Source organism: Macrobrachium rosenbergii, chromosome 21, assembly GCF_040412425.1.
Source record: "Macrobrachium rosenbergii isolate ZJJX-2024 chromosome 21, ASM4041242v1, whole genome shotgun sequence".
Lineage (NCBI taxonomy): Eukaryota > Metazoa > Arthropoda > Malacostraca > Decapoda > Palaemonidae > Macrobrachium > Macrobrachium rosenbergii.
The window spans coordinates 70,362,411-70,376,272 of record NC_089761.1 but is presented as its reverse complement, the minus strand read 5'-3'; the positions used below and the strand labels follow the sequence as shown (position 1 = coordinate 70,376,272).

At 38.7% G+C, this 13,862-nt stretch overlaps 1 protein-coding gene across 1 annotated transcript in view; it reads right to left on the bottom strand.

Annotated features, from left to right (window-relative positions):
* LOC136849552 (general transcription factor 3C polypeptide 1) overlaps positions 1–13,862 on the bottom strand; it is a 1,135,756-nt gene that overhangs the window by 721,905 nt on the left and 399,989 nt on the right.

Here is a 13,862-nt window from a genome sequence, read left to right as displayed (position 1 = left end):
CAGCTGAGGGAAATAGACCCCACTTCCCTGGTGTTCCCGGAAGTGACGAGTTCTGGATGGATGCCCCGTCCACTTTCACTGTTGGGAAGTTGGACCCTTCTGTGCTTCCTCACAGTTCAGTGAACAGCTCCCCAAGCTGCCGGAATCTTTGCTAAAGGCGGAGTTTGATGCCCGGACTAAGCTAGCCCGGTCCCTGAACTCCGCCTGCCTTACGGAAGCCACTGCCGTCTCCTGCGCCGGACGAGCCATTTTTTCAGGTCTTGGCTAAGTCCCTGCTGGCTGGCTTTCAGTCTGACCTTTTTGAGTTCATCATGGCCAGACTGGAATGCAGAAAATTCATTTTTGCTGATGCCACTATCCGTCACGAGCCTAACAAGCTCGTAAAGAGCTCGATCTGGGGACCTAACCTCTTCCCAGAAGAAGAGGTTACAATGTTATGGCTGAGGCTACAAGGGCCAACCAGAGTCTGCGCTCTCGCTGGGGCATTTCTGCCTATAAGCGCAAGACCCCAGAATCTGGCGGCCCCCAGGCGAGAGGAGGCAAACGTTTCAGGAGGCATAAGAGGCCCCACCATCAGGCGGTAGTCCAAGCCATCCCGGTCTCGGCAGTGGCACAGCCCTCCACCTCAAAGGCTCACCCCCAACAATATGTGCTGGTCCAACCAGCTCATTCCCTGCTGCGCCTTCATATGTTGCTCACCAGCATACAACCCCACCTATGAGGGCCGTGGATTTTTCACGGCCTTAACAGGATCGCAAGGGGAGGAAGAGGCAGGGCCCCTCATAGAGGAAAAGCCAACACCACCCCAAGAGGAAAACCTGGACGTGGTAGAGGAACAAACCCACTCCCTCCCACTGAGAGAACACAGGTAGGTGGTCGCCTGTATTGGTTCAGGGACCAATGGACCTTCAGCCCTTGGGCACACAGCATTGTGTCCAAAGGTCTAGGATGGAGCTGGATCAAGGACCCTCCTCCTCTAACCAGGTTTTACCAGCCACCCACATCAATCCTACAGGATTATGTGGCAGAATTGCTCAACAAACAAGCAATAAAGAAAGTAAGGCACCTAAAGTTTCAAGGCAGGTTATTCACTGTTCCCAAAAAAGACTCCGATCAGCAAAGAGTGATCCTGGATCTGTCGCGTCTAAATCTCTACATAAAATGCAACAAATTTCGCATGCTTACGGTAGCTCAGGTATGGACTCTACTTCCGCGTGGAGCCGTCACCACCTCTATCGATCTTTCAGACGCTTATTATCACGTCCCGATTGCGCGGAACTTCTCTCAGTTCCTCGGTTTCAGACTTGGGAATCAAGCCTACTCCTTCAGGGTCATGCCCTTCGGTCTAAACATTGCACCCAGGGTATTCACCAAGCTGGCGGACACGGTAGTTCAACAACTCCGGTCCCGAGGGATATCCCCTAGCAGCGTACCTGACGATTGGATAATTTGGGCACCAACAGTTCTGGAGTGTCAGAAGGCTACGTCCATGGTCATCAACTTCCTGGAGTCGTTAGGGTTTCAACTGAACAGAGAAAGTCCCACCTGACTCGGAGTCCCGGTTTCAGTGGCTGGGCCTCCAGTGGGATCTGTCCTCTCACACGTTATCTCTCCCGCCTCCCAAGAGGAAAGAGCATCTCTCACCAGGAAGTTTCTCAAAAATCAATCAGCATCCCACCGATCCCAAGAAAGAGTCCTTGGGTCTCTTCAATTTGCCTCAGTGACGGACCTGCTCTTAAAAGCGAAACTAAAAGACATAAACAGAGTGTGGCGGAGTCGAGCCAATGTCAAGCTCAGAGACAAGGTCTCTATTCCTCGAATCTTAAAAACAAGACTGCGGCCTTGGACCACAGTCAGAGGCCTGTCCAAGTCAGTTCCGCTTCAATTTCCCCCTCCGGCACTAGTTGTTCACACAGACGCTTCCCTAAGCGGCTGGGGGGGATATTCACCAAAACAAAAAGTACAAGGAACGTGGTCCACTATGTTTCAGCAGTTCCATATAAACACCCTGGAAGCTATGGCGGTCTTTCTAACTCTAAAGAAAATCCGCCCCAACCGGATTCATATCAGGCTGGTATTGGACAGCGCAGTGGTAGTTCATTGCATCAACAGGGGCGGCTCCAAATCAGGTCGAGTAAACCAAGTAATGGTTGCTATCTTCTCCCTGGCGAACAAGCACGGCTGGCACCTGTCAGCCACCCACCTAGCGGGCAGTGCGGAACGTGGTGGCGGATTCCCTGTCCAGGGCTACTCCGTTGGAGACGGAGTGGTCCCTGGACGCGGAGTCTTTCAAATGGATTTGCCGCCAGGTTCCGGGTCTCCAAGTGGATCTGTTCGCGACGGAGAGCAACTTCAAGCTCCCCTGTTATGTGGCCCCAACCTGGACCCTCAGGCGTTACGCCACGGATGCAATGACAGTAGATTGGAACAATTGGGAGAAAATTTATCTGTTCCCTCCAATAAATTTACTGCTGAAAGTATTACACAAACTCAGGACATTCAAAGGTCAACCAGCCCTAGTAGCCCCTATTGGCCGAAGAGCAATTGGTTCCCTCTTCTTCAGGAACTGGGATTGCGGAGTCTTCGGATTCCCAAGCCCATACTGACCCAGACAGTACAAACCAAGACTGTGTCAGCTTCCTCAAGAATTCAGAATGCCCTAGTTTTATGGACTTTATAAAATTTGCAGCCCAAAAAGGAGCAAACATTGACCCTGTCAACACTCTGTTCCTAGAATCAGATAAAAGAGAGTCTACTCTTAGACAGTATGACTCAGCAGTCAAAAAGTTAGCCTCCTTCCTGAAAGCATCTGAAGCCAAAATCATGACGACTAATTTAGGAGTTTCCTTCTTTAGGTCACTGTTTGAGAAAGGCCAAGTCAGCCCTGAAGAAAGTATTTCTATACGGCTTTAAAATCGACCTTACAGATTCCTATTTTTCATCTATCCCAAGAGCATGCGCTCGTCTGAGACCCGTATCACGCCCACATTCGGTTACGTGGTTTCTCAATGACGTCCTTAAGTTAGCATCAGAGATGGACAACTTTCAATGCTCTTATCAGGATCTGTTAAGGAAGACTTTATTTCTGATTAGCTTGGCTTCAGGTGCTAGAATCTCAGAGCTATCGGCTCTCACTAGAGGTGATAATTTTGTGAACTTCCTCCCGTCCGGAGAGGTCCTCCTTTCCCCTGACCCTAGATTCTTAGCCAAAAACGAAGACCCACAAGACAGATGGTCTCCTTGGAAGGTGGTGCCCCTTCCACAAGACCAGTCTTTATGTCCAGTATATACACTTAAATCTTACCTTTCAAGAACTCCACAGAGTAAGTCGGGTCCTCTTTTTATCAGGGAGAAAGGTGGTACTCTCTCACTGAATGCTATAAGACAACAGATTCTGTATTTTATTAAACAGGCCAACCCAGATTCAGTTCCTAAGGTTCATGATATTCGAGCAGTTGCTACTTCCATTAATTACTTTCATAATATGGACTTCTCAGAACTATCTAAATACACGGGTTGGAAATCACCTCTAGTGTTTAAACGCCACTATTTAAAATCGCTTGAAGCCCTGAAATTTTCTACAATAGCTGTGGGAAGTGTCATCTCCCCACCTTAACTAATCATATCCTTATCCTCCCCTTTCCCCCCCGCCCGCCTGCCTCATTTGCTTCTCTGCTTATCCTCCTGGTTGATCATGCCTCACTGCCTGGCTCCTCATATTGATGTATCTTGTCTCTGTTGAGTGGAAACTGTAATCTGACATGTTATGATTGTATTTTCTTGTGGGGTACTGGGCAGGTTTTTATTTTGCTCCATGTACCCCAGATATGTGTATATGTACTGTATATTTTATTTCCCATTTGGTTTTGTCTCTTACGTGTTTAGCTTTAAGTTTACGTGTATAGTTTTAAGATTGTATATGCCATTTAACCTATGCAAATTTCATATGTTCGTTATGCTTTAGTAGTATTAAGTATTTTTGGGCCTCTTCCCCATCGTGCGGGGACTTCCCCACTGTTTCGTAATATTAAGTTTTTGATGTGCCTTAGGTTTAGTGTCCTTGCTACATGTAAGAGATTCCTGATTAAAACTATTTTCGTAATTTATGTTTTTTTCTTCAGATTACCTTGTTTTTTTCCTCGTAGTTTGCAGCCTTGGCATGATTCTCTATCACTATTTCACCGGCTGACACGGGACTGGACTCAGAAAAGGGATTTTGACAAAGGAAAATCTATTTCTGAGGAAGGTCCCGTGTCACCCGTGACCCTCCTGACTCACCTATTGCTCCCCTACTTGCACATGCCAAGTCTGGGGTTAGTGCTAGCATGGAATGAGGTAGGTGGCGCTGGTGTTGCCGAGCTGGCGGGTGTTTGGGTGTAGGGGCTGTAACGGCTCACCGCTCTGTTCTGGGGTTTTGATAGGGAGAAATCTTTGAGTAAGACTCCGTGGTAGTGATCTTTCACTCACCCTTCGTTATACCGACGTCTTCCCTGGAGAAGACGCTCGATCTGGGGGTAGTAACCCCAGCTTTCCTGAAAGCTCTTTTTCTCTGGTATATCTAGCATATTATACCTAGAAATTCGTGCTACAATGGAATTTCACCGGGTGACACGGGACCTTCCTCAGAAATAGATTTTTCCTTTGTCAAAATCCCTTTAGTGGTAACTCTCTTTCTCTTTCTCTTTCTCTCTCTCTCTGTTTTGGCTGGAAGGGTTAGAAGTATGTATGTATATATTTTTAAAGGTACTGATGTTTAAGATGGCTTTGAAATTATAATAATATAATTTCAAAGATTAATACAGTAATACAATAATAATCTAAGGTATATTTGATGCAGGATGATATTTTAAGTATACATTTGGGATCTCAACTTTCAAGATAGGCAGTTATACGCGTAAGTATTAGCGGATATTAACTATTCACAGGGGTTGGGAATGCATCCCTTGTGAATACGGGGGTTTACCGTACTATGCAATAAAGTATATGGTACAATATGCTGTTATGTTGTGGCAGAAATTTCCTACACCATCAGTGTTTCTATGATGCAAATGAGGGCCAACGCCTTAGAATGTTTTTAAGATTTTGACAGTATTGGATGTAGGCGTATGCAGCAGCTTGTTTAACCCTTAAGGGACGGCATAATTTATCAATGTGCAGTACCCCAGACCGGGGAAACTTTGAGGTCGGCAAAATAAAAAAAATCACATCAATGGAAAGAGAATGGCACGTACATTCACATTGTATAAATAAAAAAAATTCTAAAAAACTTTCCCTACCTTCCACGAGAAGTTGAAAATGACTATTTACAACCCCTTGTGGGACCTCATTTACATGACAATCGTAAATTTTACCAACTTATATGTTTTTTCTAATAAATAAATTCATTGTATTTTGTAAAATTATTATTGCTCACACAATATCAAAACAGATAAGAAATAAAAGCAGTAACAAATTTTTTGCATATTTGTTGTAAAATATTATGTAAATTTATGGGAAGGAAGATTCAGTAATTTTTTTTTTTACTTTTACATGCTTTTTCTAATATTTCTTTGCAATTTTCTTTGTAAAATTACATTTACAACCGACATACTATCGCAAAAGACAAAAACAAAAAACAACAGCAACCCCTTCGTATACCGTATTTGACGGCGTATAAGACGCACTTTTTTAATAAAAAAATGGCCTAAAAAATCCTCCTGTGTCCTATGTACATAATGTAGGCTCAAAATTTAAGAATTTTGCCCGAAATTATACATGAAACGTCATGTAGATGTTGTAGCCTAGCCTAACATTTGGTGTTATCCTAATAACCTATTAAAACCAAAGTTTATTATAATTATTTATCATTATCACACTTACCATCACCGCAATTACTACTGCTAATATTATAATCAATATCTACGTTGTTATTATCGATATTTTCATTAAAATGTGTTAATATCATTATCGTCGTCTACAGCAAATCGCCGCATTCCACATTTACAGACTTACAGTACGTGTGCTGCCACCTATTGGTGATTATCTCGAGAGCTTTACGGATAACAAGGCTTCGTTCAGTTGGTAATTGGCAATTCCTGCTAACATTCTCTTTACGCATAACAACATGGCTTCGATCAATTGGTGGTTGACAATTCCTGCTACCATTCTCTTTGTAGGCATAATAACAAGGCCGTTGAGTTGATACTTCGTAACTCGTGCTAGCATTCTCTTTTAAGAATAATAACATGGTTTGTTTAGTTGCTCACGAGACTTGAGCCGTTACATAGGAAACATTTTTATTTATTGGATTTTACCCCTGCAAATATGGATACGGGAAGCAAGAGGCAAAGTTACACTATTCGCTACAAACTGTACATCACCAATGTCGTCTGCACGCTTACAAACGATGGTGCTGCCACCTAACGGTATTCATATCAAGCCAAGAGGCAGCTTTCAGCTGCAGTGATGAAACGTAGTAAATTCCAGAGCTTGATTGCATACTTTTTTAATATATAATGGATATATATCATATATTACCGTAGGTAACATCTTTATTAATGTTTTTGTTGATTCTGCCGGTAAGAAACAACGTTTACAAATGAATGTGTTGCAATCTATTGGTAAACCTATGAGGTAGCTTTCAGCAGCAGACGAAACATTCGATCGTAGTAAATGGCTGATTGTATAAATATGGTAAATAACTGCTTTATTAATGTTTTTGTTGATTCTGTTGGTAAGAAACAATATGCATATGATAACCTAATACTACAATTTTTACTTACCACAATCATATGAGCATAGGCTAGGAAACCTTATTTTTTTTTCCCTCAATGTCCTGCTGAAATTGAGGTGCGTCCTATGCAGACATGCATCTTATAAGCCATCAAATACGGTATTTACAAGCAAATTTACAAAAAGACTTGTGAGAGAGAGAGAGAGAGATGCATATTTTCCCCCTTGAAGTCACAAGCATTACTGATACTGGCCTGGCTCTCATGTCTGTATAAAAGTTGCCATTAGTGAATTTATAGCTTATAGAAGTATTGGCACCTTTGTTTCGAATTCTGCTTCACACTCAAGCTCAATCTGTTCACCTCCCCAAACCTGTTTTACTTCAAACTGAGGCTCAATCCGTCCACTAAGGGTTAAAGGTCAGATAAAGGAAAACTTAAACAAAACTTAAACACCATGACAGAGAATATTAACCCTTAAGGGCCAGGCTAAATATATATTAAGCACACCCCCAAACCAGGCAAACTTTAAGGTCGGCCAATTTAAGAAACAAACACATCATTGGAAAGAGGAAGATATGCAAATGCAAATGGTGTACGAAAAAAATTCCAAAATTTGTCCCCACCTTCCATGGGAAGTTGAAAGTGACTATTTACAACCCTGTGTGGTGCCTCTTTTACAACACACTTGTAAAAATATGCTAATTTTACCAAGTTATACATGTTTCTTCTAATATTTACATGATTTTATTTTGTAAAATTATAATTATAGCTCACACAATATCATAACATATATGAACTAAAATCAGTAACAAATTCTGAGTATATTTGTTGTAAAATATTTACAAGATTTACTGAGGATGGGAAGATGCAGTAACTTTTTGTGAGGCACGTACACATTTTTCACTTTTCTTTGCAAAATTACAACAGCAATAACTGGGTATATTTATGAGCAAATAAATAAAAAGACGTCATGGATAGAGAGGGGCAAAACATTCTCCCATCAAGTCTCTATGCACAATGATCCCCCTCTGTCCTGTGCTGAGCTACTACAGTTGCAATAAATCATTTATGGTTCACTTAAGTGATATGAACATCTTTCCCGCTAAATTCAACCAAATCGTATGGCACATAATATTAATACAGTACTCGTATGAGTTAGCCTGTCCATTACTCAAAACCTGTTATAGATCCTCACATGATCATGCCCGTCCATTAAGGGTTAAAAATACAAAACATTTTGTTGCACTGTTAAATTAGTTAAAACATGGCATGAACATGACATTCCCAATAAAAGAAAATAATAATAGTACAAAGATTAAAATACATACAATATACATATTACAAATAAGAAAAACATTTCAATCTTTAAAACCTGAAAATATCTTTTACACTGCTTCTAAGCATAAATCACTTGTGTGAATTTCTGAAGAAAGTATAATACTGTAATCAAGCAATAATTATTCCTACACAAACAAACCTTCGCTCCTCACGTTAGGATACAGCTTGAGAGCTACTGACAGGGAGGGAGAAGTCTGCCCACCTGTCACTCTGCACTCCACTTTGCTTTTGGCTGCTGTCAGATCCAGCACTCTTCCTTTGGCTCTCTTCCTCAACTTTCATCATTAATTAATTGCTTTATGCTGGTTATTCTTGAATATTACTTACCCTTGCTGCTTTATGCTTGTTATTCTTGAATATTACTTACCCTTGCTGCTTTATGCTTGTTATTCTTGACTATGATTTACCCTAGCTGTTTCTTGTTTTGCCTGAGATTTGATGAGTTTGTTTTGATAAGATGGACAAAACCATAGAATAACCAAACAAGAAGTGACATAAGCGCTGACTGGCTAGGCTGTTTTGTTCCAGCGTGCCCAGCAGTGACATCTGTGAACAACTGCAGTCATTCTCTAAGATAATATGGCCATCAACACACATAGATTGCCAGAATTCCTGACACAAAAACCCAGAGCTGGCATTTTTTTGTTTCCCAAACCCAGGAAAAAAGGTTGGAGAAGAGGCAAAGAAAGTAGTAGACAGGTAAATTCACCTTACATACACACACTGAAAATACCATGTAATGTATGTTGAAAGTTTGGATCCTATACTGTATTACTGATCAACTACAGTCACTGTAACGACTTTGCTTTGGCTTTCATATGGTGAACAAATTAAAGTCATGTTTACTGATTACGTTACTACAATAGTTTTTAGTGTCAATTTTATTGTAATAATGTCTCAGTGAAATCTACAGTAGTTAATCTTGGCCAAATTAAGCCTGAAGTAGTCTAGTAGTCTAGAGATCTCTAGTCTAGATGTGTAAATGTTTACTGTGAAAATAAACAAATTTCCTATATATTATAACAACAAATCACAACCCCCCCAACTTTGTTGGCCTGATAGTAATATCTGTTTCACTGTTTTAGATGTCAGAAGTGGTGGATTAACACAGGTCGATGTGACCTGAACTTCAAAGGGGATTACAAAAGTATTCTTCAGTTGTGTTTGTGCGAAGATCATTTTGACAAGGATCAATTCATGTGCTCTGCTGAAAAAGGTAAATTATCTGCACACCTAAATATCATGTAACACAAAAACTTCAAGAAGGCCTGATAATTATAATCTTTGGTTAGTATTTTACTGGTGTTAGTAGAATTACTGTTATTGTCACAAGAATGTTAAATCTGTTTACAGCTTTATTACTCAAGGATATTAGTATTTTATTTAATTGAGCATATATTTATTACATTTTCACCCCAGGAGTTCCAAAAAAAAAAAAACTTAAGGAAAGATGCCATCCCTACTTTATTAAGAAATCAGAATGCTCCAAAGAAGTTGTATTCTAGACGTGTGATAAAAAGAACAGTTCAATCTGAAGATGACACACTACTTCCAAGAAAAAGAAGAAGAGGTAGACAGCTTTTGTTTCCTGCTTGCACATACATAATGCAATTAATTTTTTAAGCTTTCTTTCAAGTTCCTGAAACTGCTTTTTGTTAATATTTAGTTTCTTGTGGTGTTTACAGTTGCTGAGTTTTACAGGATGAAATTCATGAAATTTCAAGAAAGTATGTTTAATGCCTAGTGTGGGTATGCAAGGTTATACCTGGATGGGTCATATAAACAAGTGTGCACACTCGTTTTACTGCCAGTCAGTTTAAAAAGCTTAATATATGTGTGCAATATCAGTTATCATAACTTATCAAATATAATTTTACATATACTGTATTTGAATTTATACATGTAGTTATAAAAAATATGAGATATTTTCAAAGATTTTAAAAATTTATTGATATATTTTTCTTACAGAAGAGGAACAGACTGTTGAGGACCCTGTGGAAGTGTCACCAGCCACTGTGATAATTACCCCAACAAAGAAAAAATTGAAAAGGAAGAATGAAACATACAGAAAAAGAAATTTGCGTCTCAAGAAGGAACTTATGAAAACTATACTCAGTTTTTTTTACCGAGGCACATTTGCACCGACTCGCAGGGGTGCCATTTTAGCTCGGAAAAGTTTCCTGCTAGCTGATTGGTTGCAAATATTTTGTCCGAATAGCATCATTGTTTTCAAATAATTACCAAGTAATGTGAATCGAAACTTATTTACTAACCTAAATTTCTCCCTCAGATATATGTTTTGTCAATAAATAATGTTAACGAATAAAGAGATTATAAAGGATTGTGATGGCAAGTCTAAATTTAATAACAACACCCGCCGAAGTCAACGACAGGAGCTTGCTTTCGGATGCACGCTTCATAATTTTTTTACCTTTCACATATTTTAACACCAATTGGGATAAACTACACTAAGCATAAGAAAAACATGTTATTATAAACTTTCTTTGAATACCAGAATCTACTAAAAACATGGAATTAATAAAACTCGCTATTAGTGAAAACTTCCGGGGAGGTAAAAGGAACAGCCTGTGGCATTAGATAAAATTACCTAGATAAGTAGGCCTAGTTATTCATATGGTATCCACATGCCAGCAGATGTTGATGGGCAAGAAAGCTTTTCAGATACATATCATCTTTTATAGGCTTTTGTGCTGAAGCCTTTTGTTATATCATTATGATAAATATGATGATAAATATGAAGACGCTATTTTTTCTTTTACATAATAATAATGTACTTCCCTTTATTTCTTGCACAGATTTCAAACTAGGCTAGCCTATGTCTATGTGTCTTATACCATTTTTTGACAGTTGCAATAAAATTTGCTTAACTCTTGAAGGTAAGGAGTAACAGTAAACAGTAGCTAGGTGTATGTAGGCCTATGATGTAAGTCCTTATAGAAAGGATTTGCTAATTTCGTTGTAAAGGTATAGGTTCTATTAATAGCACTATTTTTGGTTTGAGGATACTGTAGTGTTCCATAAATTGCATAAAATTCATAATTAAACGAATTCATAATTTCACCGAGTTACAACGCGATACCCCTCCCCCTCCCTTCCATCCCCGCCTCGGTATTTGACAGTAGACGCAAATAGCCAGCTAATCCTTAAAATGTATATGTGTATAGTACACTTTCTACTCAGTCACATATTCTTTTACTTCTCAAAATTACGCAGAAACTCGTGTTAACCTTATATGTGTCCTGAACAGAACGCAAAATAAGAAAAAAAGTTTTCTTATCTCGCATTGTCTGCTGTAACTTACACGAAAGAGGAAGTCGTTAATTTTTGCGAAATATATTTTTATTATCGTGCACCTACAAAAAGAAGCACAGAAACTTTTTAATTGCAGATATAGCCATTAAAGTAATCTCAATAACGTAACACTGATTTCAACATTTACATAAATCAGGAAAAGCTGCAATGACAAATCAGGAAAATGCTGCAATTACAATCACCTGTGTAGTTTTTCCCGCCAGGCCACCGCAGGCTGTTCCTTTTACCTCCCTGGAAGTTTCCACTAATAGCAAGTTTTATTAATTCCATGTTTTTAGTAGACTCTGGTATTCAAAGAAAGTTTATAATAACATGTTTTTCTTATGCTTAGTGTAATTTATCCCAATTGGTGTTAAAATATGTGAAAAGTAAAAAAATTATGCAGCGTACATCCGAAAACAAGCTCCTGTCGTTGACTTCGGAGGGTGTTGTTATTAAATTTAGACTTACCATCACAATACTTTATTATCTCTTTATTTGTTAACATTATTTATTGACAAAACATATATCTGAGGGAGAAATTTAGGTTAGTAAATAAGTTTCGATTCACATTACTTGGCAATTATTGGAAATCAATGATGCTATTTGGACAAAATATTTGCAACCAATCAGCTAGCAGGAAACTTTTCCGAGCTAAAAGGACACCCCTGCGAGTCGGTGCAAATGTGCCTCGGTAAAAAAAACCGAGTTTAGACATGAATTGTACCATTAGAAAATAGAGAAGTCTCACCTGAAAATGCAGGAAAGGTAATAAAAAAGTACATTGAAGGCCCAGCCTGTGATCTGGTTCTTGTACAACTGACCCAGAGGAAGCAGAAATGCTTGAGTGACAATATTAACCCTTTAACGCTGAAGCCCTATTTTCAAAAACGTCTCCCGTATGCCGGCAGCCTCCGAGAGGTAGCGCCGAAGTGTAAAAAAAGTTTTTTTCAAAAAATCACAGCACACTTAGTTTTCAAGATTAAGAGTTCATTTTTGGCTCCTTTTTTTCTCATTGCCTGAAGTTTAGTATGCAACCATCAGAAATTAAAAAAAATATCATTATCATATATAAATATTGGAATATATGACAGAGAAAAAAAAAACTGGTATATAATTGTATACAAATCGCGCTGTAAGGAAAATGGTTGAAGCTAATGAGTTAATTTTTTTTAGTTGTATTGTACACTAAATTGCGATGATTTTGGTATATAACAGATTGTAAAACGATTAAAGCAACACAGAAAAAATATTATCACAAATGATGCATGAATTCGTAACGAGCGGACGTAAAAAAGTTTTTTCAAAAATTCACCAAAAATCAAAATATTGTGCTAGAGACTTTCCAATTGTGCCAAAATGAAGGAAATTGATTGAATATTACTAGGCTGTAAGTTTTTTAGCTTACAATTGCATTTTTGAACCATTTCGATCGAGTTAAAGTTGACCGAAGGTTGATTTTTTTCTATTTATCGTTATTTCGATGTAAATATAAAAAAACTGTGAAGAGCTAAAGGAATTATATATTTTTGTTGTATTCTACATGAAATTGCGCACATTTTGATGTATAACACTTTATGTAACGAATAATATGAAACGGCGAAAAAATTACGGCAAGCTGACGCAAGAAATGACAGGATTTTCAGCGGAGTCCGCGCGCGCGAGCGAAGGAAAATTTTTTTTTCAAAAATTCACCAAAAATCTACATATTGTGCTAGAGACTTTCCGTTTGTTGCAAAATGAAGGTAAATGATTGATTGTTACTCGAATGTAATAATTATGGCTTACGGATGCGTTTTTCGATCATTTCGGTCGAGTCAAAGTTGACTGAATGTTAAAATTTTGTCAGTTATCGTGATTTCGGCGAAAATATTAAAAAACTGTGAAGAGCTAAAGGAATGACATATTTTTTGTTGTATTCTACATGAAATTTCGCACATTTTGATGTATAACACTTTATGTAACGAATAATATGAAACGGTGAAAAAATTACGGCAAGCTGACGCAAGAAATGCTAGGATTTTCAGCGGAGTACGCGCGGAGCGAGGCGAAGGAAAATTTTTTCAAAATTCACCAAAAATCTAAATAATGTGCTAGAGACTTTCCGTTTGTTGCAAAATGAAGGTAAATGATTGATTGTTACTCGAATGTAATAATTATGGCTTACGGATGCATTTTTCGATCATTTCAGTCGAATCAAAGTTGACCGAATGTTAAAATTTTGTCAGTTATCGTGATTTCGGCGAAAATATTAAAAAACTGTGAAGAGCTAAAGGAATGACATATTTTTTGTTGTATTCTACATGAAATTGCGCACATTTTGATGTATAACACTTTATGTAACGAATAATATGAAACGGTGAAAAAATTACGGCAAGCTGACGCAAGAAATGCTAGGATTTTTAGCGGAGTACGCACGCGCGGAGCGAAGGAAACATTTTTTTTTTTCAAAAATTCACTAAAAATCTAAATAATGTGCTAGAGACTTTCCGTTTGTTG